Below are 27,480 nucleotides of genomic sequence, written 5' to 3'. Positions count from 1 at the left end.
TGGCACACGTGCCTTACGTTGCCCATGCCTGCTCTACAGAGTGATGTGGCTGTGTCAAGATCCTGATTGATTGGTGAAAGACCACAATCTAAAACACACTGACCAAACAATCAATATGCTCAACACAAAAACAGCACTGTCCACAATGGTCCCCAGAGCCACACTGTGGAGTAAGATAGTTTGACCATCACAATTCCAACCAATAAGCATTAGGATAAACATTTATCGTAAAACTAGAAGACATAACATGATAATACTCAAAGCAGGGGATTATTGACCGGTGACAGCCCTGAGAATTTGCAGAATTGTAAACCTTGTTTAATTGATGTTTCCTTAAGGTGTGTTGTGCTGAAAAGGTCATGACCTCTCTAGAATGAACCCATGTTCAGCATGCTGTTCCTGTGTCAGTCCACATATCCAGGACATGCATACAACAACCATGTTTAGCCAAACCACAAAGATTCTATTTGGATATATATTTAGTGAATGCTGCTCATTAACAAAAGTATCTTATCAGGCTAGGGGAGATAAGAATGACCACAGGATGTTCAGGAAATTCTTCCCTTCTGCCAATAAGCAACTTTCCAATTTTACCCTCCTCTCACTGATTATCAATATGTGGTATTACCTTGGTTATTAGTAGTGACAGCCATAATCTAAGAGGAGTTAGCTGGCCCTGTTCTAGATCATCAAATCTGTGATGCATTGTGGGCAAATTGGGACTGAATGATTGATCTACACATAATTTAAGAGTTCTTTATAATCCAAGATGGCGTAGCAGTCGGACGTCTTGTCATGTCCCTTGTATATATAGTTTTTTACATATTTTTCTTCGCATATCTTTTAAAACATTTTGCTAAACCTCAACTTCGAAATACTCTCCTGCAACCCGCCTCACCCAATGTAGCGCGGATCTGCTTTTTTTTTCTGAAGTACTTATATTTACTTCGGATCCGGAACCCCTCAACTGAAGCTAGCCAGCTAACTACCAGCAAACCATTGCTAGCGGTCATCAGCTAACCTTTAGCTCGGAAAGCTCTCGCCAGTTCGAACAACGCGACTCTAACCAGAGCATAACGGACCTATTATTATTTTTAATTTTTTTTATCCCCGGATTCCCACCGGATTCCCACCGCAAACGGAACATTTTCAGCTGGATCTTCACAACTAGCTAACTAGCTAACCGCAACCCCGGATGATTACTCCTGGCTAGCGTTTCCATCCACTTAGCTTGAAGCTAGCCCGGCCAGAGCTCCTGTGCTACCACCGACGCATACTCCTGGGCTACAATATCCGCACCCACGACCGGTCTATCGATGTCACCGCATGAAGAGGCATAAACAGACTCACCCCATCGCGACGTCCCCCAAATACTAACTTTCTAGCCCTTGCTATCTGCTTGTTGCTAATTCGGCCTGCTAACTGCTAGCTTGTTTAGCCCCGGTCCGCTAACTGCTACCTTGCTCAGCCCCGGCCTACTAACTGTTAGCTTGTTAGCACAGGCCTGCTAACTGTCTGTATCGCCGCGTCCCCAGCCAGCCCAACCACTCACTGGACCCATATTTACTTTCAATCTCTTTTCGATTTTTAATTCGATTATACCTTCCGGTAACCTGCCTCACCCTGTGATACGGAATCGCTATTATGTTTAATTTTTAGAACACATTCAAGAACCTCCAGAAGCTAACCAGCTAACTAGCTACAAGCTATTTAGTCATTGTTAGCCACTGCTAGCGACTATACCTTCTGCACAGTCAGCCAGTTTTTAATTTGATTTTTTAACCTGGATAATACTCGCCAGTCCCATCCACCGCTGCCCCCTGGACACTGATCACTTGGCTACATAGCTGATGCATGCTGGACTGTCCATTAATCACGGTACTCCATTATGCTTGTTTATGTTTTATTTGTCGGCCCCAGCCGCACTCAGGCTCTGTGTGTAGTTAATCCGACCCTCCCTGCCTAGTCAACGCCATTTTACCTGCTGTTGTTGTGCTAGCTGATTAGCTGTTGTCTCACCTACTGTTTAGCCAGCTCTCCCAATTCAACACCTGTGATTACTGTATGCCTCGCTGTATGTCTCTCTCAAATGTCAATATGCCTTGTATACTGTTGTTCAGGTTAGTTATCATTGTTTTAGTTTACAATGGAGCCCCTAGTTCCACTCTTCATACCCCTGATACCTCCTTTGTCCCATCTCCCACACATGCGGTGACATCACCCATTACAACCAGCATGTCCAGAGATACAACCTCTCTCATCATCACCCAGTGCCTGGGCTTACCTCTGCTGTACCCGCACCCCACCATACCCCTGTCTGCGCATTATGCCCTGAATATATTCTACCATGCCCAGAAATCTGCTCCTTTTACTCTCTGTCCCCAACGCTCTAGGTGACCAGTTTTGATAGCCTTTAGCCGCACCCTCATACTACTCCTCCTCTGTTCCGCGGGTGATGTGGAGGTAAACCCAGGCCCTGCATGTCCCCAGGCACCCTCATTTGTTGACTTCTGTGATCGAAAAAGCCTTGGTTTCATGTATGTCAACATCAGAAGCCTCCTCCCTAAGTTTGTTTTACTCACTGCTTTAGCACACTCTGCTAACCGTGATGTCCTTGCTGTGTCTGAATCCTGGCCCAGGAAGGCCACCAAAAATTCTGAGATTTCCATACCCAACTATAACATTTTCCGTCAAGATAGAACCGCCAAAGGGGGAGGAGTTGCAGTCTACTGCAGAGATAGCCTGCAAAGTAATGTCATACTTTCCAGGTCCATACCCAAACAGTTCGAACTACTCATTTTAAAAATGACTCTCTCCAGAAATAAGTCTCTCACTGTTGCCGCCTGCTACCGACCCCCCCCCCCCCCAGCTCCCAGCTGTGCCCTGGACACCATTTGTGAATTGATCGCCCCCCATCTAGCTTCAGAGTTTGTTCTGTTAGGTGACCTAAACTGGGATATGCTTAGGCAGTCCTACAATCTAAGCTAGATGCCCTCAATCTCACACAAATCATCAAGGAACCCACCAGGTACAACCCTAAATCTGTAAACAAGGGCACCCTCATAGATGTCATCCTGACCAACTGGCCCTACAAATACACCTCCGCTGTCTTCAACCAGGATCTCAGCGATCACTGCCTCATTGCCTGTATCCGCTACAGAGCCGCAGTCAAACGACCACCCCTCATCACTGTCAAACGCTCCCTAAAACACTTCTGTGAGCAGGCCTTTCTAATCGACCTGGCCCGGGTATCCTGGAAGGACATTGACCTCATCCCGTCAGTTGAGGATGCCTGGTCATTCTTTAAAAGTAACTTCCTCACCATTTTAGATAAGCATGCTCCGTTCAAAAAATGCAGAACTAAGAACAGATATAGCCCTTGGTTCACTCCAGACCTGACTGCACTCGACCAGCACAAAAACATCCTGTGGCGGACTGCAATAGCATCGAATAGTCCCCGCGATATGCAACTGTTCAGGGAAGTCAGGAACCAATACACGCAGTCGGTCAGGAAAGCTAAGGCCAGCTTCTTCAGGCAGAAATTTGCATCTTGTAGCTCCAACTCCAAAAAGTTCTGGGACACTGAAGTCCATGGAGAACAAGAGCACCTCCTCCCAGCTGCCCACTGCACTGAGGCTAGGTAACACGGTCACCACCGATAAATCCATGATTATCAAACTTCAACAAGCATTTCTCTACGGCTGGCCATGCCTCCCCCCCCGCAGCTACTCGCCCAAGCTTCTCCGGGTTCTCCTTTACCCAAATCCATATAGCAGATGTTCTGAAAGAGCTGCAAAACCTGGACCTGTACAAATCAGCTGGGCTTGACAATCTGGACCCTCTATTTCTGAAACTATCCGCCGCCATTGTCGCAACCCCTATTACCAGCCTGTTCAACCTCTCTTTCATATCGTCTGAGATCCCCAAGGATTGGAAAGCTGCCGCAGTCATCCCCTCTTCAAAGGGGGAGACACCCTGGACCCAAACTGTTACAGACCTATATCCATCCTGCCCTGCCTATCTAAGGTCTTCGAAAGCCAAGTCAACAAACAGGTCACTGACCATCTCGAATCCCACCGTACCTTCTCCGCTGTGCAAATTTCCGAGCCGGTCACGGGTGCACCTCAGCCACGCTCAAGGTACTAAACGGTATCATAACCGCCATCGATAAAAGACAGTACTGTGCAGCCGTCTTCATCGACCTTGCCAAGGCTTTCAACTCTGTCAATCACCATATTCTTATCGGCAGACTCAGTAGCCTCGGTTTTTCTGATGACTGCCTTGCCTGGTTCACCAACTACTTTGCAGACAGAGTTCAGTGTGTCAAATCGGAGGGCATGCTGTCCGGTCCTCTGGCAGTCTCTATGGGGGTGCCACAGGGTTCAATTCTTGGGCCGACTCTTTTCTCTGTATATATCAATGATGTTGCTCTTGCTGCGGGCGATTCCCTGATCCACCTCTACGCAGACGACACCATTCTATATACTTCCGGCCCGTCCTTGGACACTGTGCTATCTAACCTCCAAACGAGCTTCAATGCCATACAACACTCCTTCCGTGGCCTCCAACTGCTCTTAAACGCTAGTAAAACCAAATGCATGCTTTTCAACCGCTCGCTGCCTGCACCCGCACGCCTGACTAGCATCACCACCCTGGATGGTTCCGACCTTGAATATGTGGACATCTATAAGTACCTAGGTGTCTGGCTAGACTGTAAACTCTCCTTCCAGACTCATATCAAACATCTCCAATCTAAAATCAAATCTAGAGTCGGCTTTCTATTCCGCAACAAAGCCTTCTTCACTCACGCCGCCAAACTTACCCCAGTAAAACTGACTATCCTACCGATCCTCGACTTCGGCGATGTCATCTACAAAATTGCTTCCAACACTCTACTCAGCAAACTGGATGCAGTTTATCACAGTGCGATCCGTTTTGTCACTAAAGCACCTTATACCACCCACCACTGCGACCTGTATGCTCTAGTCGGCTGGCCCTCGCTACATATTCGTCGCCAGACCCACTGGCTCCAGGTCATCTACAAGTCCATGCTAGGTAAAGCTCCGCCTTATCTCAGTTCACTGGTCACGATGGCAACACCCACCCGTAACACGTGCTGTAGCAGGTGTATCTCACTGATCATCCCTAAAGCCAACACCTCATTTGGCCGCCTTTCGTTACAGTTCTCTGCTGCCTGTGACTGGAACGAATTGCAAAAATCGCTGAAGTTGGAGACTTTTATCTCCCTCACCAACTTCAAACATCTGCTATCTGAGCAGCTAACCAATCGCTGCAGCTGTACATAGTCTATCGGTAAATAGCCCACCCATTTTTACCTACCTCATCCCCATACTGTTTTTATTTATTTCATTTTCTGCTCTTTTGCACACCAATATCTCTACCTATACATGACCATCTGATCATTTATCACTCCAGTGTTAATCTGCAAAATTGTAATTATTCGCCTACCTCCTCATGCCTTTTGCACACAATGTACAGTGCCTTGCGAAAGTATTCGGCCCCCTTGAACTTTGCAACCTTTTGCCACATTTCAGGCTTCAAACATAAAGATATAAAACTGTATTTTTTTGTGAAGAATCAACAGCAAGTGGGACACAATCATGAAGTGGAACGACATTTATTGGATATTTCATACTTTTTTAACAAATCAAAAACTGAAAAATTGGGCGTGCAAAATTATTCAGCCCCTTTACTTTCAGTGCAGCAAACTCTCTCCAGAAGTTCAGTGAGGATCTCTGAATGATCCAATGTTGACCTAAATGACTAATGATGATAAATACAATCCACCTGTGTGTAATCATGTCTCCGTATAAATGCACCTGCACTGTGATAGTCTCAGAGATCCGTCAAAAGCGCAGAGAGAATGAAGAACAAGGAACACACCAGGCAGGTCCGAGATACTGTTGTGAAGAAGTTTAAAGCCGGATTTGGATACAAAAGATTTCCCAAGCTTTAAACATCCCAAGGAGCACTGTGCAAGCGATAATATTGAAATGGAAGGAGTATCAGACCACTGCAAATCTACCAAGACCTGGCCGTCCCTCTAAACTTTCAGCTCATACAAGGAGAAGACTGATCAGAGATGCAGCCAAGAGGCCCATGATCACTCTGGATGAACTGCAGAGATCTACAGCTGAGGTGGGAGACTCTGTCCATAGGACAACAATCAGTCGTATATTGCACAAATCTGGCCTTTATGGAAGAGTGGCAAGAAGAAAGCCATTTCTTAAAGATATCCATAAAAAGTGTCGTTTAAAGTTTGCCACAAGCCACCTGGGAGACACACCAAACATGTGGAAGAAGGTGCTCTGGTCAGATGAAACCAAAATTGAACTTTTTGGCAACAATGCAAAACGTTATGTTTGGCGTAAAAGGAACACAGCTGAACACACCATCCCCACTGTCAAACATGGTGGTGGCAGCATCATGGTTTGGGCCTGCTTTTCTTCAGCAGGGACAGGGAAGATGGTTAAAATTGATGGGAAGATGGATGGAGCCAAATACAGGACCATTCTGGAAGAAACCCCGATGGAGTCTGCAAAAGACCTGAGACTGGGACGGAGATTTGTCTTCCAACAAGACAATGATCCAAAACATAAAGCAAAATCTACAATGGAATGGTTCAAAAATAAACATATCCAGGTGTTAGAATGGCCAAGTCAAAGTCCAGACCAGAATCCAATCGAGAATCTGTGGAAAGAACTGAAAACTGCTGTTCACAAATGCTCTCCATCCAACCTCACTGAGCTCGAGCTGTTTTGCAAGGAGGAATGGGAAAAAATGTCAGTCTCTCGATGTGCAAAACTGATAGAGACATACCCCAAGCGACTTACAGCTGTAATCGCAGCAAAAGGTGGCGCAACAAAGTATTAACTTAAGGGGGCTGAATAATTTTGCACGCCCAATTTTTCAGTTTTTGATTTGTTAAAAAAGTTTGAAATATCCAATAAATGTCGTTCCACTTCATGATTGTGTCCCACTTGTTGTTGATTCTTCACAAAAAAATACAGTTTTATATCTTTATGTTTGAAGCCTGAAATGTGGCAAAAGGTCGCAAAGTTCAAGGGGGCCGAATACTTTCGCAAGGCACTGTATATAAACTCTCCTTTTTTCTACTGTATTATTGACTTGTTAATTGTTTACTCCATGTGTAACTCTGTGTTGTCTGTTCACACTGCTATGCTTTATCTTGGCCAGGTCGCAGTTGCAAATGAGAACTTGTTCTCGACTAGCCTACCTGGTTAAATAAAGGTGAAATAAAAAAATAAAACATTTTAAAAAAAAATGACAGGTGAATTGTAGATCAGTCTGTTGTGACTCACCTGCGATGCCGGCTGCGATGTCGAACAAGCCCACTGTCTTCCATACACTAACAGTTTTTTGGGGGGATTTTGTTGTCTTGATTTGTTTTGTCTGGTCATCCTTTTGAGTGATCACATGACCTGTTTGTAAACATGAGCCATGTGACCCAGTCAAAGGGTTGGTGTGTGTGTGTGTGTGTTAGTGAGTCAGTTGTTTTCCAACCTGGTTTCTGGTAAAGAGCACCTCACACTTTCTACAACTACATGAGGAAAGGGCTTTTCTCCTCTGTAGGATGAACCTGTCAGGGCCTCCATCAGAGGTTGGTACAGAGATCTAATCGGAGTGTTTGGAAAAATATGCCCCCAGGGACACAGCCTATCAGACCTGGGTGTTCCACGGTGGCCATTTTGTGCCAGAGCTTCACTCCACTTGGGCTATCATAGTGGAGAGGTGCGACTGGGGAGTGAATTCCCTCTCTTGGGTTAGGCTGTCGAGACACTGTCACCCATCTGTCTCAGACCTGATTCAGGGAACAGGATATGATATCTTAAAGGGGCAGAATAAGAATAGGAGGTAGATCGAAACTGCCCTTAAAGCTGCAATATGTAACTTTTTTTGGGCGACCTTACCAAGTTCACATATGAGTTATAGATCTGTCATTGAAAGCAAGCCTAACACGGAACCCAAACCAGCTGCGCGCTTGCATCATCGTGCATAAATGTATTTTGCCCCCCCCCCCACACCAAACGTGATCATGACACTCAGGTTAAAATATCAAAACAAACTCTGAACTAATGACATTAATTTGGGGACAGGTTGAAAAGCATTAAACATGAATGGCAATTTAGCTAGCTAGCTTGCACTTGCTAGCTAACTTTAATTTGTCATATTTAGCTAGCTTGCTGTTGCTAGCTAATTTGTCCTGGGATATAAACATTGAGTTGTTATTTTACCTGAAATGCACAAGGACCTCTACTCCGACAATAAATCCACACATAAAACGGTCAATCGATTCTAGTCATCTCTCCTCCTTCCAGGCTTTCATCTTTGAACTTATATGGGGATCGCATCTAAACTTTCATTATATTACAACGACAACCGGCAACAAAGTTAGTCTTTCAATCACCGACGTGGGTATAACCAATGAGGAGATGGCACGTGTGTACCTGCTTCTATGAACCAATGAGGAGATGGCACGTGGGTACCTGCTTCTATAAACCAATGAGGAGATGACTTTCAGTGTGATCTGCGTCAGAAATAGGAAGGACTTCTATTTTAGCCCTTGGCGTCGTAGACGCTCATTGGCACGCGCGAGCAGTGTGGGTGCAACAATTGAATAACATGGATTTCTAAATTTACGTGTCTGGTCTGGTCAGCATGTAAGGAGCGGTATAGCTGTTCTATGTGCTCTATTTCTATGTGTCACATGCACAAGTTTTGATTTTGCACACCAACTTCAAACAGCTGAAACATTTTGTGGGGGGGTATGGAAAATGTATTAATTTCACTGCGGTTTAGATGGTATGATGATTCTATACACTATACTTGCTTGTTTTGTGTCACAAACTGAAATTAGGTGAACTATTGGCGGACAATAGTGCACCTGTAACTACTGATACAGGGTCAGCTGTTAAAGGTAGACTCGGTGAGATGACATTGCAACGTACAGCACTGCAGATATAGAGATGAGTGCAATGCAAGACTTTGTTCTCACAGAGTATCTGCGCATGTGCACGTGTGCCTTTCACGCCGATACAACGTAGTAGCTATGGCAACAATACAGAAGTTTAGCCTCCTGCTTCAATGCTCTAAGGTGTTACCGAAGTTGACCCATGTATTTGCTTTGAGTCGCGTCATCATACTGTCTACCTTTTTAATCCACCACCCTAATGAGTTAGTATTGGGAGTAGGGTAATCTGATCCTAGATCTGATGTCAATTTATACCGCGAGTGCAGAGTGGCACCAGCAGATGGGGCTAAACTTTTCTGAACAGATTGGGCAGAAACTCCTACCTGTGTACAGGTGGAATGTGTCTTTTGCTGTCATTCCAGCTATATCAACCCCTCCTTTAATTATTTAGACCAAGATTTCCTCTTAAAATAATCACGAGGACATGTTTGTTGTTTTAATGGAATGAGATCTACTGTGACTCAATTTATGGTTGGTCAACTGTAGCATTTCTTAAAAATGGTTTAGGGAATGTTTGGTTCCGCCTCTGCACCCATGTGTTTAGGTCTCTGCAATGTCATTCCTTAGGCTGTTATCTGATGAAAAATGCCATTTTATTTCCAGTCTTCAGACTACATGTTTGAACAGCACTCTGTCCTGTAACAGACAACATAATGGCCTGCCACCTTCTACTGATAACCAACTGGAGATACCAAGCGCAATAAACATGTATTACCTGCTTGTCTTCAGGAGCTTGCGCAGGTGTTATCAGAGATTCTTATCGTTGTGGAAGTGTGTGTCAGTGGACAGGAGTCTGTGTGTCGAGCGTGGGAGTGGAGTTCTGTGGGAATTCTGTGTTTTTGGCAGGTGGCGTCTGCTGCGGGGATCCGGACACTGAGTCCCCCATGGGGCGGCAGGGTAGTCTAGTGGTTAGAGCGTTGGACTAGTAACCGAAAGTTTGCAAGTTCAAACCCCCGAGCTGACAAGGTACAAATCTGTCATTCTGCCCCTGAACAGGCAGTTAACCCACTGTCCCTAGGCTGTCATTGTAAATAAGAATTTGTTCTTAACTGACTTGCCTAGTTAAATAAAGGTGTAAAAAAAAAAATTAAAAACAATTCTCCCATGGACAGCATTCTGGTTAATTTAGGGGAAGTGGAGGAATAGGAGAGGGAACAGAGTTGGCTTGAGGAGGAAGGGACAGGGACTAACTATGTCCCTGTGACTATTTTTGAGTGGAGAGGCACAGTGTCACGAGCAGAGACCAGAGAGAGAGTGTCTATAAGAGCTCAACCAGCCTAGCAGAGCGTGTCTCTCGTTTTGTGTGTAGTTGAGGTGTCTGGGATACAGTAACAGAATATGTTGCTCTGAGGATTGTCCTTCTCCCTGGTAAGGATGTGGGATTACCTGTGTCGTGATCTTTTCCCCACATCTGTCTCTGTTTCCATCTCGCTGTGGGATTGGCTCTGTGTGGAAACGACTGGACTCTGGAATTTCCTCATGGTGCTTTGGGTCGTGAGCAAGGAATGGGCTATAATTTGTCACTGGGCCACTGGAAGGTTGTTTGAATACATGCTTTGTGTGGTGGGTTGTTGGGTAGACTGGCTTCATTGTATAATGGGCAACTTGCCATGCAAAATGAAAGAATCATGTTTATTATTAAAGAACTCAGTTATGCGCATCCAAACCATTAGTGTTACTTCGACCAATGGCAAAATTATCTTCTAATGCCTTGTGGTGTTTTTCTGTAATTTATATGGAAATGTGGGAATATACACTGGTCCTCAAGGTCTTGCTGGCTGTTGTATTTTCGAGTGAAATAGCACGGTGGTTAATTTGTATGGTAAAGGCCTTGCCTACAGGCTTAGTAAAGATAATTCAGATGTGTAACCTTGAGGCCAGAGAGTCCACTCATCTGCTACTTTGACAGGTTTGAATTAGTCCCTGATTTAGAGGGGAAGGATGAAAACCATAATTTATGTTGACCTGAACGTGTATAGCCCTTGTTTATGATTTGTGTGGTTGATATGGTTGAGGCCAGGCAGGCAGGTTGTTTCCCTGGCCTGCTGTAACAGAGGAAGTTGTTGCTTCACTCCTGATCTCACTAGGAGTTGTGAAATCCAAGCCCATGAGGAAGGGAAACATTGTTTGTGGTTGTTTTGATGATGCAGCTCTTTTGTCTTTATTTAAGACTGATTTTGAATATGGATCGGGCTGCACCTCAGTGTAAAGTGTTGTTCTCTCCTCGTCTTTTCCACTGACATTAAGGACATGGACAGGGGAAAGCAACATCCTGGTAACTTGATTACATACTTAGCCCCTCTTTGCTCCCTGTGGAAAATAAGGTCGCAAAAAAACATCCGCCATGCCGGGCGGCCCTCTGCTTTCAGATAACATGCTGACCATACGGGCGGCCCTCTGCTTTCAGATAACATGCTGACCATACGGGCGGCCCTCTGCTTTCAGATAACATGCTGACCATACGGGCGGCCCTCTGCTTTCAGATAACATGCTGACACGTGTGTGTGAGCGTTGCAAAATACATTCACACATGTTATTCAATCATTTCTTCCAAACTGCTTGCGTGTGTCAACGATCATCTGCTTAGCCAGGCGCTAAAATAGAACTTGGACTTCTATCTTTGATGCTTGACGTTCCCATCTCCTCATTGGTTTTTAGGAGCATATACCCATGTGGGTGATTGAAAGATGAACTTAGGTCCACACTCCAGTCTAGTTGGTGGTGGCAATGCACCTTAAAGTTGGTTGCCAACCGCCATATAAAGTCCACAGAAGAAAAATAAATGTTTACCAGAAACTAACTAGGTTTCACCTTATATCTGTGGATTAATTTTTGGAGTAGAGAACACACTATTTTGTGACTCGAAATCTACAAAGATCCCATAAAAAAGGACTGCGTTTCAGGTAAAATAACAACCCAATTTTTATATCCCAGGTCAAATTAGCTAGCACCAGTAAGCTAGCTAGCTAAATGGCCATGAATGTTTCATGTGTTTCAACCTATCACCAAATTAATACAGTTGGTTCAGAGTTCGTTTTGATATTTCAACCTGCGTCTCCTGATTTGCATCTGATGTGGATAGACAAAATCAACATGCGAGCGATGGTGCAAGCACACGTGTACCCGATCCAGTCAACATTCAAGTGCCAATGAAGGAGATGAAGCTCTTTGTCAGTGTCTGCTAGCTCACTGACATTGTTGTGAGCACATACGCAATTAAATTGATGTGCTGTACGCACACACCTCCACACGGTGTTTTGCATCAATTGTTTTGGAAAGTCATTTCTATTATAAACCTGAGTATGTGTGCTGTTGCCTCACAGTAGCCTATGATGCCAGACCACCTGACTGGAACAGTTACTTCTGCTACTGTACTGTCCTACTAATATAACAAAGTACAACCTTGTTACAACAGTGCACATCCAGGTACTGCTGTAGTCTCATAGATGTTTTTCTCTCTCTGTGTCTGCCTGTAGTTTCCAGTCCTCTCCAGGGTGTCCAGAGATGTAGGGAGCAGTGGGAGGGAGCACCCCCCCCCCCCCCCCCCCCCCCTTCTCACTCTCTCAGCACCACTTTACTTACAAAGAGGTACAGTAAATGTGTGTGTGTGTGTCACTGTTTGTTTCTCACTTTTTTGTCTTGGTGTTCCTCTGTGTTAACTGTATTCAGAGAGGGAGTGAAGCAGGGTGTGCCAGGGCTCATTTTCAAAAAGGGATGCTATCCGAATGTGACTTCCCTGGTTTAATAATGGATAATTGCCATGCTGGCAATTCGATGCCATTTCATTTTGGTATCTCAAATTGTTCTGGCAATTCTCAGAAACTTCATTGGTAGGAAGGATGTTTGATGTTTTCTTTTTTTTTTTTACATTTGGCACAAAAACATTTTCATGAAAGTGGACATTTTTCAGCCCAATGATCTGTTAACTGTACCTAATAGACAACATCTAGGTGTCATTATACTCCTAGTAGTGTGCTTTAAAATATGGAGTATTGCTATATTCAGACTTTATTTGTCATTGAAACTATTAATATGTCAAAAGTACACTTTTTGATTTGGTTCATATTTAGACATATTGTTTTAAGCAATATAATCTACAAGTACATCACATTTCTAGTGGGCTCTCTACAACTTTTAAAGTTCTGATCTATTTTATGAACACCCCCAACTCAGTGAATGGAAAAATGGATTCAAAGTCAACTCCCTTCACTGTTGGTTTGTTGCAATCCTAAAGGAGGGCTGTGATTGATTAATGATTTTTGATGTAATTGTATATGTATATAATTTATTCAACTTTGGCAGAGAGCCCACTATGGAAAGTTGTTCACTGATCATTACGTGAGGCATGCACGTTCACTGATCATTACGTGAGGCATGCACGTTCACTGATCATTACGTGAGGCATGCACGTTCACTGATCATTACGTGAGGCATGCACGTTCACTGATCATTACGGGAGGCATGTATGCTGTAGGTCTAAAAAGGGTGTAAAAGGGCCACTTTAATTCTAATAATAATTAAAGTGTGGGCCATGCTGTTGTGGAATCGCCCATTTAATATGTTCCTGCTTAGTTCATGTGGTCAGGACAACATCCGGACCCTATGAAGAGCTAGTGGTCAGTGTTAAAGGAACTGGTACCTGGAGTCACCTGGATTCACCTTTTCAGGGTCGTAATCCCATCCCTAACCTGTAGCTGCCCCTGTATAGAAGTAGGGAAACCCCTCAACTCTCTGTTCCCTCTCTGGACTCTCTGTGGTTGAGTCTTCTCAAACCACATCTCCTCTGAGTGAATGCAGCCCTGCTCAGTCTATGGTATCAGATGGAGGTGTTTGTTATATTTGGTGTATCTGATCTGAGGGTGAATGGCAGCTATTTACCAGTCACTGTCTCTCACAGAGTAAATGAGGGAACCACAGAGGTGTGTGTTTCTCACTACCTACAGTAGTCTGTGTTGGATGACACTGCATCTCATGTGACAAAAATATGATTCAGTGAAATTTCCCTCAAAATTACATACCAAGTTTCAGACTGAGAAATAATGATTTTCAAATACCTGTGAATCTGATGCATTTTGTTATTCAATTATACTGAATATCTGTTTGTTGTTAAAGCTACAGTATATAAAAACTGACCCTAGATCAGAAACTTGATGGACCAGGTTTAGAGTGTGTAGTTGGGGAAGTGTTGGTCTTTGTCATTTAGGAGTATAAGCAGTGTGTGAGTTACATGGCCCAGGGGGGGGCTCAGCCCCTTCAAATGAGACATGCACTCCCCTAAATGCAACAAAAGTCAAACTTTGGGGGGACTCAAATTGAACCACTCTCCTATTTGTTTAAAATTCAAATTTGTATTGCCACAGTGGTAAATATGAAAATGAAAACTTATTCCAAATTAAATGAACACCCCCACCTCTGTGTCATGGTTTAAACCAGTGACAGTTGGTTCAGGTTCTTTCAATCACATTAATCTCTCTTCTCCGCCTGTCTGCCTCTCTCTCCATCTGTTTTGAGCTTTCGCTAGTGAACTTACAACATTGTTTCAACTGGGCCCCTCAGTTTCCTGCGCCAATGAGCTCGGGACAGACGCAGCTGTATTTGCGTCCTGTATTTCAGACCCTTTTCAGGTGTCTGGACTTTTCTTGTTACAAAAATGTCTGGCCATTTGTCAGCATGATGAATCCAGTGGCCCTTTACAGTCTTACCTGTATACAGGTTGAAAATGGCAGATTTGGACACTAAGCGCCTAAATTGGATTGCAGTGATTCCTCTGGGGGGTAAATGCTGAGTGATTTAAATGGTGTAAATTACGAGGACTCAAAGTATTTTGAAAGATTAGATTATAATAAATACAGTGGGGCAAAAAATTTAGTCAGCCACCAATTGTGCAAGTTCTCCCACTTAAAAAGATGAGAGGCCTGTAATTTTCATCATTGGTACACTTCAACTATGACAGACAAAATGAGAAGAAAGAAAATCCAGAAAATCACATTGTAGGATTTTTTATGAATTTATTTGCAAATTATGGTGGAAATTAAGTATTTGGTCAATAACAAAAGTTTCTCAATACTTTGTTTATATACCCTTTATTGGCAATGACAGAGGTGAAGACTTACTGAAAACGTTTGACAAGGTTTTCACACAATGTTGCTGGTATTTTGGCCCATTCCTCCATGCAGATCTCCTCTAGAACAGTGATGTTTTGGGGCTGTTGCTGGGCAACACGGACTTTCAACTCCCTCCAAAATTTTCTATGGGGTTGAGATCTGGAGACTGGCTAAGCCACTCTAGGACCTTGAAATGCTTCTTACGAAGCCACTCCTTCGTTGCCCGGGCGGTGTGTTTGGGATCATTGTCATGCTGAAAGACCCAGCCATCTTCAAATCCCTTGCTGATGGTAGGCTTTGTTACTTTGGTCCCAGCTCTCTGCAGGTCATTCACTAGGTCCCCCTGTGTGGTTCTGGGATTTGTGCTCACCGTTCTTGTGATCATTTTGACCCCACGGGGTGAGATCTTGCGTGGAGCCCCAGATCGAGGGAGATTATCAGTGGTCTTGTATGTCCTCCATTTCCTAATAATTGCTCCCACAGTTGATTTCTTCAAACCAAGCTGCTTACCTATTGCAGATTCAGTCTTCCCAGCCTGGTGCAGGTCTACAATTTTTCCTCAACAGAATGAGTTTGTTGAATTGAGAAGACAATTTGCTGCGGACCACGCATCTGAATGCACTAATGACTACATTCTATGTAGTATGCATGCCAAAATGATCTGCTTCTCTAAATTGCATTGTGAAAGCCTAACACTGTAAGATTTATTTTTGTAATTTAGCTAGTCTTGTTGGCAATCAAATACAATTTAATTGGTCACATACACATGGTTAGCAGATGTTATTGCGAGTGTAGCGAAATTCTTGTGCTTCTAGATCCGACAGTGCAGCAGTATCTAACAGGTAATATCTAACAATTCCACAACAAAACCTAATATCGAACAAATTCCACAACAAAACCTTAAACACACAATCCAGTGAAGGAATGGAATAAGAATATATACACTGCTCAAAAAAATAAAGGGAACACTAAAATAACACATCCTAGATCTGAATGAATGAAATTCTTATTAAATACTTTTTTCTTTACTTAGTTGAATGTGCTGACAACAAAATCACACACAAATTATCAATGGAAATCAAATTTATCAACCCATGGAGGTCTGGATTTGGAGTCACACTCAAAATTAAAGTGGAAAACCACACTACAGGCTGATCCAACTTTGATGTAATGTCCTTAAAACAAGTCAAAATGAGGCTCCGTAGCGTGTGTGGCCTCCACGTGCCTGTATGACCTCCCTACAACGCCTGGGCATGCTCCTGATGAGGTGGCGGATGGTCTCCTGAGGGATCTCTTCCCAGACCTGGACTAAAGCATCTGCCAACTCCTGGACAGTCTGTGGTGCAACGTGGCGTTGGTGGATGGAGCGAGACATGATGTCCCAGATGTGCTCAATTGGATTCAGGTCTGGGGAATGGGCGGGCCAGTCCATAGCATCAATGTCTTCCTCTTGCAGGAACTGCTGACATACTCCAGCCACATGAGGTCTAGCATTGTCTTGCATTAGGAGGAACCCAGGGCCAACTGCACCAGCATATGGTCTCACGAGGGGTCTGAGGATCTCATCTCGGTACCTAATGGCAGTCAGGCTACCTCTGGCGAGCACATGGAGGTGCGGCCCCCCCAAAGAAATGCCACCCCACACCATGACTCACGCACCGCCAAACCGGTCATGCTGGAGGATGTTGCAGGCAGCAGAACGTTCTCCATGGCGTCTCCAGACTGTCACGTCTGTCACATGTGCTCAGTGTGAACCTGCTTTCATCTGTGAAGAGCACAGGGCACCCGTGGAGAATTTGCCAATCTTGGTGTTCTCTGGCAAATCCCAAACGTCCTGCACGGTATTGGGCTGTAAGCACAACCCCCACCTGTGGACGTCGGGCTGTCATTACCACCCTCATGGAGTCTGTTTCTGACCGTTTGAGCAGACACATGCACATTTGTGGCCTGCTGTGGAGGTCATTTTGCAGGGCTCTGGCAGTGCTCCTCCTTGCACAAAGGCGGAGGTAGCGGTCCTGCTGCTGGGTTGTTGCCCTCCTACGGCCTCCTCCACGTCTCCTGATGTACTGGCCTGTCTCCTGGTAGCGCCTCCATGCTCTGGACACTACGCTGACCGACACACAAAACCTTCTTGCCACAGCTTGCATTGATGTGCCATCCTGGATGAGCTGCACTACCTGAGCCACTTGTGTGGGTTGTAGACTTCGTCTTATGCTACCACTAGAGTGAAAGCACCGGCAGCATTCAAAAGTGACCAAAACATCAGCCATGAAGCATAGGAACTGAGAAGTGGTCTGTGGTCAGCACCTGCAGAACCACTCCTTTATTGGGGGTGTCTTGCTAATTGACTATAATTTCCACCTGTTTTCCATTTGCACAACAGCATGTGAAAGGAAGCAACACTGACATTACATAAGTGGACAGTTTGATTTCACAGAAGTGTGATTGACTTGGAGTTACATTGTGTTGTTTAAGTGTTCCCTTTATTTTTTTGAGCAGTGTACATATAAGTATATGGATGAGCATAGGCAAGATGGTATAAAATACAGTATATACAGTTGAAGTCGGAAGTTTACATACACCTTAGCCAAATGCATTTAAACTCTGTTTTTTACAATTCCTGACATTTAATCCTAGTAAAAATTCCCTGTCATAGGTCAGTTAGGATCACCACTTTATTTTAAGAATGTGAAATGTCAGAATAATAGTAGAGTGATTTATTTCAGATTTTATTTCTTTCATCACATTCCCAGTCGGTCAGAAGTTTACATACACTCAATTAGCATTTGGTAGCATTGCCTTCAAAATGTTTAACTTGGGTCAAAAGTTACAGGTAGCCTTCCACAAACTTCCCACAATAAGTTGGGTGAATTTTGGCCCATTCCTCTAGACAGAGCTGGTGTAACGGAGTCAGGTTTGTAGGACTCCTTGCTTACACACACGTTTTCAGTTCTGCACACAAATGTTCTATAGGATTGAGGTCATGGCTTGGTGATGGCCACTACAATACCTTGACTCTGTTGTCCGGAAGCCATTTTGCCAGAACTTTGGAAGTATGCTTGGGGTCATTGTCCATTTGGAAGACCCATTTGTGACCAAGCTTTAATTTCCCGACTGAAGTCTTGAGATGTTGCTTCAATATATCCACATCATTTTCCCCCCTCATGATACCATCTATTTTGTGAAGTGCACCAGTCCCTCCTGTAGCAAAGCACCCCCACAACATGTTGCTGCCACCCCCGTGCTTCACGGTTAGGATGGTGTTCTTCGGCTTGCAAGCCTCCCCATTTGTCCTCCAAAATGGTCATTATGTCCCAAATGTATTTATATAGACCTTCTTACATCAGCTGATATATCAAAGTGCTGTACAGATACCCAGCCTAAAACGGCAAGCAATGCAGGTGTAGAAGCACGGTGGCTAAGAAAATCTCCATAGAAAGGCCGAAACCTAGAGAGGAACTATGAGCTATGAGGGGTGGCCAGTCCTCTTCTGGCTGTGCCGGGTGGAGGTTATAACAGAACATGGCCAAGATGTTCAAATGTTCATAGATGACCAGCAGGGTCAAATAATAATAATCACAGTGGTTGTCGAGGATGCAACATGTCAGCACCTCAGGAGTACATGTCAGTTGGCTTTTCATAGCCGATCATTCAGAGTATCTCTACTGCTCCTGCTATCTCTAGAGAGTTGAAAACAGCAGGTCTGGGACAGGTAGCACGTCCGGTGAACAAGTCAGGGTTCCATAGCCGCAGGCAGAACAGTTGAAGCTGGAGCAGCAGCAGCAAACAGTTCTCTTTTTGTTTCAATAGACCAGAGGACATTTCTCCAAAAAGTACCATCTTTGTCCCCATGTGCAGTTGCAAACCGTAGTCTGGCTTTTTGGTGGTGGTTTTGGAGCAGTGGCTTCTTCCTTACTGAGCGGCCTTTCAGGTTATGTCGATATAGGACTCGTTTTACTGTGGATATAGATACTTTGTACCTGTTTCCTCCAGCATCTTCACAAGGTCCTTTGCTGTTGTTCTGGGATTGATTTGCACTTTTCGCAACAAAGTACGTTCATCTCTAGGAGACAGAACGCGTCTCCTTCTTGAGCGGTATAACGGCTGCGTGGTCCCATGGTGTTTATACTTGCGTACTATAAAGCCATGACATGTTCTTTCATTTTCCAAGCTGTTTAAAAGGCACAGTCAACTTAGTGTATAAACTTCTGACCCACTGGAATTGTGATACAGTGAAATAATCTGTCCCTTTTAATTGCTACCATAATCTGTCTGTAATCAATTGTTGGAAAAATTACTTGTCATGTAGATGTCCTACCCGACTTGCCTAAACTATAGTTTGTTAACAAGAAATTTGTGGAGTGTTTGAAAAACAAGTTCTATTGACTTCAACCTAAGTGCATGTAAACTTCTGACTTCAACTGTACATATGAGATGAGTAATGCAAGATATGTGAACTTTATTAAAGTGGCATTATTTATTAAGTGACTAGTTTATTTATTTATAATTTATTAAAGTTGCCAATGATTTCAAGTCTGTATGTAGGCAGAAGCCTCTGTTAGTGATGGCTGTTTAACAGTCTGACAGGCCTTGAGATAGAAGCTGTTTTTCAGTCTCTCGTCCCAGCTTTGATGCACCTGTTCTGACCTCGCCTTCTGGATGGTAAGCGGGGTGAACAGGCTGTGGCTCGGGTGGTTGTTGTCCTTGATTAACTTTTTGACCTTTCTGTGACATCAGGTGCTGTAGGTGTCTTGCAGGTCAGGTAGTTTGCCCCTGGTGATGCGTTGTGCAGACCGCACCACCCTCTGGTGAGCTCTGCTGTTGTGGGCGGTGCAGTTGCCATACCAGATGGTGATACAGTCTGACAGGATGCTCTCAATTGTGCGTCGGTAAAAGTTTAAGGGATTTAGGTGACAAACTGTTGCGCCGCCTTCACCACACTGGACCATTTCAGTTTGTCCGTGATGTGTACACCGAGGAACTTAACCTTCCACCTTCTCCACTACTGTCCCCTCCATGCGGATAGGGGGGTGCTCCCTCTGCTGTTTCCTGAAATCCACGATCATCTCCTTTGTTTTGTTAATGTTGAGTGAGAGGTTATTTTCCTGGCACCACACTCAGAGTGCCCTCACCACCTCTTGTCGTTGTTGGTAGTCAATCCTAGTTCTGTTGTACCGTCTGCAAACTTGATGATTGAGTTGGAGGAGTGCATGACGAGGAGTCATGGGTGAACAGGGAGTAGAGGAGGGGGCTGAGCACGCACCCTTGTGGGGCCCCAGTGTTGAGGATCAGCGAAGTGGCGATGTTGTTTCCTACCTTCACCACCTGGGGGCAGCCCGTCAGGAAGTCCAGGACTCAATTATACAGGGTGGGGTTGGAACAAGCTCTCAAATTATGCTCACCTGACCTAGATTGCAATTTCTAATGGACTGCGTAAACAACAGTTATTGTGTAATGGCTGGGATGCAGGGCTGTGGTTGTGGTTGTTCTAGTTCCTCAATGGCACAGCTTGGAGAGCTCATAAAAGTGTATTGAAATGAATTAGAAACTGCACACTTTGGAGAGGTGTGTGGCCACTTGTAATTACCAGTAAGACATCTCACTCAACATAGGTGCAACGTAAGACAAAACTATATCTCAACTTCTCCAAGAATTTTCCTATTATATTGCTGAATGTATCCAGAGTATTTTCAGATCATGTTATCAACAAATGTGGTGAAAAGTATAGTAAATGTGAAATGCTGATGAAATCAGGCTTGTCAGGTGGACTGTTGTCCTTACATTTAGTCTAATAATTTTCCCTTTTAATTGCCACCATGGTAATGCATATGCTTTCCATATTTCTTATGTAAGAAACATTTTAATTTAGTCCTCTCCATATAGGCCAAGTCACACTAGTGTACAGGGCTAATTCAGACTACAAGAGTGGAGCACTAATTACAATCACTGCAAGTTATTTCACGCAAGCACAAAGCACACATCTGGGTTTGGTGGATGCCAGGAGAACGCTACCTACCTGAATGCATATTGGAAACTAAAGTTTGGAGGAGGAATAATGGTCTGGGACTGCTTTTCATGGCCCCTTAGTTCCAATGACATTCTCAACGATTCTGTGCTCCCAACTTTGTGGCAACAGTTTGGGGAAGGCCCTTTCTTGTTTCAGCATGACAATGCCCCTGTGCACAAAGCGAGGTTTTTTGGTTTGTCGATTTTAGTGTGGAAGAACTTGACTGGCCTGCACAGAGCCCGTGAATGGAAGCAAGTCCCCTCAGCAATCTAGGCTGTTATAGCAGCAAAAGGGGGGACCAACTCTGTATTTATGCCCATGATTTTGGAATAAAATGTTTGACGAGCACATACTTTTGGCCATGTAGTGTAATTCACACTGAGTGTTAGGTTGGTGTCTATGTAGTCAGAATCGCTGATTGGGTGTGTCCATGGTCGTCGGAAGCAGCTGTTTGTGTGGCAAGACCAAATGGGGAGAAACGGGTGCTGTGAAGCCTGGCAGAAAACTCACTCACTGTGGCAACTCTACACTGTGCATGTCTGCTAGTAACGGCTGTATACTGGCATGTTACGGACACTAACTGCAAGGTCTCCATGTTCAGTGACAAGTGTTGCACGCACACACACAAAACAAACAGTGTGCACACACACACACACACAAACAGTGTGTACACACACACACACAAACAGTGTGCACACACAAACAAACAGTGTGCACACACACACACACAAACAGTGTGCACACACAAACAAACAGTGTGCACACACAGAGGACTCAGGGGAACAGGGTGTTACACAAAAGGGGAACAGAGAGTGAGAAGAGTTATTTAGGGCTTTAGGTGGCATACGTCTTACAATAGAAAGGCTGTTTCTTGCTCTGTGTGTGTCTCTTGCTCTGTGTGTGTCTCTTGCTCTGTGTGTGTCTCTTGCTCTGTGTGTCTCTCGCTCTGTGTGTGTCTCGCTCTGTGTGTCTCTCGCTCTGTGTGTCTCTCGCTCTCTCGCTCTGTGTCTTGCGCTCTCGCTCTGTGTGTCTCTCGCTCTGTCTCTCGCTCTCTTTCGCTCTGTGTCTGTCTCGCGCTCTGTGTCTGTCTCGCGCTCTGTGTCTGTCTCGCGCTCTGTGTCTGTCTCGCGCTCTGTGTCTGTCTCGCGCTCTGTGTCTGTCTCGCGCTCTGTGTCTGTCTCGCGCTCTGTGTCTGTCTCGCGCTCTGTGTCTGTCTCGCGCTCTGTGTCTGTCTCGCGCTCTGTGTCTGTCTCGCGCTCTGTGTCTGTCTCGCGCTCTGTGTCTGTCTCGCGCTCTGTGTCTGTCTCGCGCTCTGTGTCTGTCTCGCGCTCTGTGTCTGTCTCGCGCTCTGTGTCTGTCTCGCGCTCTGTGTCTGTCTCGCGCTCTGTGTCTGTCTCGCGCTCTGTGTCTGTCTCGCGCTCTGTGTCTGTCTCGCGCTCTGTGTCTGTCTCGCGCTCTGTGTCTGTCTCGCGCTCTGTGTCTGTCTCGCGCTCTGTGTCTCGCTCTGTGTCTCGCGCTCTGTGTCTCGCTCTGTGTCTCGCTCTCGCTCTCTCTCTCGCGCTCTCGCTCTGTGTCTCGCTCTCGCTCTCTCTGTCTCCAGAGCAGTGATGTTTTGGGGCTGTTGCTGGGCAACATGGACTTTCAACTTCCTCCAAAGATTTTCTATGGGGTTGAGATCTGGAGACGGGCTAGGCCACTACTTCGTTGCCTGGGCGGTGTGTTTGGGATCATTATAATGCTGAAAGACCCAGCCACATTTCATCTTCAATGCCCTTGCTGATGGAAGGAGGTTTTCACTCAAAATGTCACAATACATGGCCCCATTCATTCTTTACTTTACACGGATCAGTCGTCTTGGTCCCTTTGCAGAAAAACAGCCCCAAAGCATGATTTTTCCACCCCCATACTTCACAGTAGGTATGGTGTTCTTTGGATGCAACTCAGCATTCTTTGTCCTCCAAAAACGACGAGTTTAGTTTTTACCAAAAAGTTATATTTTGGATTCATCTGACCATATGACATTCTCCCAATCTTCTCTGGATCATCCAAATGTTCTCTAGCAAACTTCAGACGGGCCTGGACATGTACTGGCTTAAGCAGGGGGACACGTCTGGCACTGCAGGATTTGAGTCCCTGGCGGCGTAGTGTGTTACTGATGGTAGGTTTTGTTACTTTGGTCCCAGCTCTCTGCAGGTCATTCACTAGGTCCCCACCGTGTGGTTCTGGGATTTTTGCTCACCGTTCTTGTGATCATTTTGACCCCACGGAGTGAGATCTTGCGTGGAGCCCCAGATCGAGGGAGATTATCAGTGGTCTTGTATGTCTTCCATTTCTTAATAATTGCTCCCACATTTCTTCAAACCAAGCTGCTTACCTATTGAAGATTCAGTCTTCCCAGCCTGGTGCAGGTCTACAATTTTGTTTCTGGTGTCCTTTGACAGCTCTTTGGTCTTGGCCATAGTGGAGTTTGGAGTGTGACTGTTTGAGGTTGTGGACAGGTGTCTTTTATACTGATAACAAGTTCAAACAGGTGCCATTAATATAGGTAACGAGTGGAGGACAGAGGAGCCTCTTAAAGAAGTTACAGGTCTGTGAGAGCCAGAAATCTTGCTTGTTTGTAGGTGACCAAATACTTATTTTCCAACATAATTTGCAAATAAATTCATAAAAAATCCTACAATGTGATTTTCTGGATTTTCTTTGCTCATTTTGTCTGTCATAGTTGAAGTGTACCTATGATAAATTACAGGCCTCATCTTTTTAAGTGGGAGAACTTGCACAATTGGTGGCTGACTAAATACTTTTTTGCCCCACTGTGTGTGTGTGTGTATGTGTGTGTGTGTGTGTGTGTGTGTATGTGTATATATATATATATATATATATGTGTATATATATATATGTATGACATTTGTAATGTCTTTATTGTTTTGAAACTTCTGTATGTGTAATGTTTACTGTACATTTTTATTGTTATTTCACTTTTGTATATCTACCTCACTTGCATTGGCAATGTTAACATATGTTTCCCATGCCAATAAAGCCCCTCGTATTGAATTGAGAGACACACAGACAAAGAGAGAGAGAGACACACAAAGAAAGAGATACAGAGAGACACCCAGAGAAACACACAGAGGTAAGGCAGGTGGAGCTGGAACAGCAGGTGATTACACTCCAGTCACCACAGACAACAGTCCAGCACAACAACACTCTCTTAACCAGAGCTGGAGGTAGAGAGAGACATATCTGCACTCTGGACAGTGGTGAGAATACTTCAACAGGAGCAGGAGAAGAACAGAGCACTAGAGGAGAGGATCAGATTGCTGGAAGAGAGGTTGAGGGGGATGGCGTGTGACAGAACAACCCACTAGAGAGGTGGCCACCCCCGCAGAGAAGCCAGCAGAACAGTCCACACCAGACCCTGACCATAGCGTCAACATCACAGCAGAACAGACAAATGAAGAACCCCAAGCCCAGCGGCTCTCACCCCCTCTGAGCACCCCGATAGCCCTTCTGACAACCCCCCCACACCCACTGGGGACATACACAAGACACAGATTGTTCTCCTTATGGACTCAAATGGGAAATATATACAACAACAAAACACTTTTCCCCCAAACACAGTGTGTCTAAACTCTGGTGTCCAAACACCCAACACGCCCAGACCTTCTGTTTGAGGACCAAGTAGGGTCACCCAGCCACATAATAATACACACCGGTACAAACCACCTGAAAGCACAGCAGGAAAGGGTGGCCACAGCACTGAAGGGAGTGATTGAAAAATCTTCTTCTACTTTCCCCAACGCACAAGTGGTTATCTCCACCCTGCTACCACGAATAGACTTCCTCCCTGCCACAATACAGCGGGTAAATGCAAGTATTTCCCGTGACTGTACCTCAAAACCAAATGTTTTCCTGGCCCTTGAACAGCCTCTATGACCAGGTCCACCTCTACAAGGCAGCAGTGCCCACCTTTGCCCGGACTCTAAAGGACATCGCTCTCAAACATAACCTGTGGGAAGTGTTGGGGCTAACAGATCAATAGACACCCCGCCCAGACCAGCGAGACACTCTCCCAGACCTGCGGGAATCCCCCCCTGGACCTACACATAGAGGACCCACGCCAAGAGGACTTACATCCAGACCACAGCACCACAGGCCACACCCTCACCCTCACCCCAACCAATCAACACCCTCCCACGTCAACCATGCCCACACCCCATTTAGGCCCCCTCAGATCAGACCTATGCCCTTCGTGCCCACCCCATGCACCCCACCCCCGCAAAGAGGGCCTCAACATGGAAGTAACACATACGCCCAGGCAGTGAGCAGGCAAACAGGCCCAACCCCCACTCGTACACTAGCCCAAGCCAATGGCATGTAACAGATGCTCCGCAGGCTCTTCTCACACTTACTGGCCCAAGGCCAAACCACACGACCAACAACATTGGACACTTTATGGAACACAAAGCCTTCACTATCTCATCCTGGAATATCCAAGGCCTGAGGTCATCTGCCTTTGGCCTAAAGAGCAGGAACCCGGACTTCATCAAAGAAATCGGTAATGCAGACATTGTCATCCTGCAAGAAACCTGGTATAGAGGAGATGGACCCACTGGTTGCCCTCTAGGTTACAGAGAGCTGGTAGTCCCATCCACCAAACTGCCAGGCGTGCTCTGAATTCTGTCACTTGTCACATTACCAAGAGATTTGTAAGTTTGTAGAAAGTTTTGTACATTTGTAGAAAGAAAAATTTGCAAGTAAAAAAAAAAATGGTTTGAGCGTCTTTGGGGGCAGGACCTCTTTTTCTCCTGACCAATCAGCCAAAACCACAGCTGCCTTTTGCTGCAAACGTTGGCTGGATTATTCCATCAATCAAATCTCAGGAAGTACCTTGAAGAGGACAAGTCATTTCTACAAAGTAACGTTATTAATGTTACTCGGCCTGAAGTACTAGAATAAAACATTCTATTTGAAGGTAATCATCTTTTGTGAACATCGTTTTTTGTTTTTAACTTTGGTGAGAAAAGTGCAAATCAATCCCAGATCAAGAGCAAAGGAACTTGTGAAGATGCTGGAGGTAACAGGTACGAAAGTATCTATATTCACAGTAAAAATTCCTATATCGACGTAATCTGAAAGGCCGATCAGCAAGGAAGAAGCCACTGCTCCAAAACCACCATAAAAAAGCCAGACTACGGTTTGCAACTGCACATGGGGACAAAGATCATACTTTTTGGATAAATGTCCTCTGGTCTGATGAAACAAAAATAGAACTGTTTGGCCATAATGACCATCGTTATGTTTGGAGGGAAAATGGGGAGGCTTGCAAGCTGAAGAACACCATCCCAACCGTGAAGCACGGGGGTGGCAGCATCATGTTGTGGGGGTGCTTTGCTGCAGGAGGGACTGGTGCACTTCACAAAATAGATATCATCATGAGGTAGGAAAATGTATGTAGATATATTGAAGCAACATCTCAAGACATCAGTCAGGAAGTTAAAGCTTGGTCACAAATGGGTCTTCCAAATGGCCAATGACCCCAAGCATACTTCGAAAGTTGTGGCAAAATGGCTTAAGGACAACAAAGTCAAGGTGTTGGAGTGGCCATCACAAAGCCATGACCTCAATCCTGTAGAAAATGTGTGGCCAGAACTGAAAAAGCATGTGCGAGCAGGGAGGCCTACAAACCTGACTCAGTTACACCAGCTCTGTCAGGAGGAATGGGCTGAAATTCACCCAACTTATTGTGGGAAGCTTGTGGAAGGCTACCGGAAATGTTTGACAGTTAAACAAGTTAAACATTTTGAAGGCAATGCTACCAAATGCTAATTGAGTGTATGTAAACTTCTGACCCACTGGGAATGTGATGTAAGAAATAAAATCTGAAATAAATCATTATCTCTACTATTATTCTGACATTTCACATTCTTAAAATAAAGTGGTGATCCTAACTGACCTAAGACGGGGAATTTTTACTAGGATTAAATGTCAGGAATTGTCAAAAACTTTGTTGAAATGTATCTGGCTAAGGTGTATGTAAACTTCTGACTTCAACTGTAAATGCTAAATTGAAAGTGCTTTGGGGGGGACGACTTCCACCATCACTGTAGCTAATAATGTTGGCTTTCTAGAAAATAACTATTTGCGGTTTTAAAGACTTGTTGCTGACTTTTGAACACTTTTTGTCAAACTACTTCATTCCGCTGCCTGTTTATTGATTAATTGGTGACTGAAAAGGTTGTCAAGAAAAAGGCCCATTCTGCACATAGCTGTGTTTTGGAAAATTTGTCTGAATAGGCTTGTGCACGTTTACATGAGTGTTTAATTAACCTAGTTGGCCAAATTACTGAATGACC

At 44.8% G+C, this 27,480-nt stretch overlaps 1 protein-coding gene across 4 annotated transcripts in view; it reads left to right on the top strand.

Annotated features, from left to right (window-relative positions):
* Positions 1–27,480, top strand: part of tfeb (transcription factor EB) — a 110,639-nt gene that overhangs the window by 27,418 nt on the left and 55,741 nt on the right. For 2 of the 4 annotated variants that reach the window (XM_036983572.1, XM_036983569.1), the window contains exon 2: positions 12,490–12,601. The exons of 1 other annotated variant lie outside the window; for it this stretch is intronic. The gene's annotated coding sequence lies outside the window, so the exon portion shown is untranslated. Of the gene's footprint in view, positions 1–10,245; positions 10,382–12,489; positions 12,602–27,480 lie in introns of those variants that run through there. One more of the 4 variants, XM_036983570.1, reaches the window with a different exon arrangement.

This window comes from Oncorhynchus mykiss, chromosome 7 (genome assembly GCF_013265735.2).
Source record: "Oncorhynchus mykiss isolate Arlee chromosome 7, USDA_OmykA_1.1, whole genome shotgun sequence".
Taxonomy (NCBI): domain Eukaryota; kingdom Metazoa; phylum Chordata; class Actinopteri; order Salmoniformes; family Salmonidae; genus Oncorhynchus; species Oncorhynchus mykiss.
The sequence above is the reverse complement of the archived record's forward strand: the minus strand, read 5'-3'. Positions and strand labels throughout refer to the sequence as shown.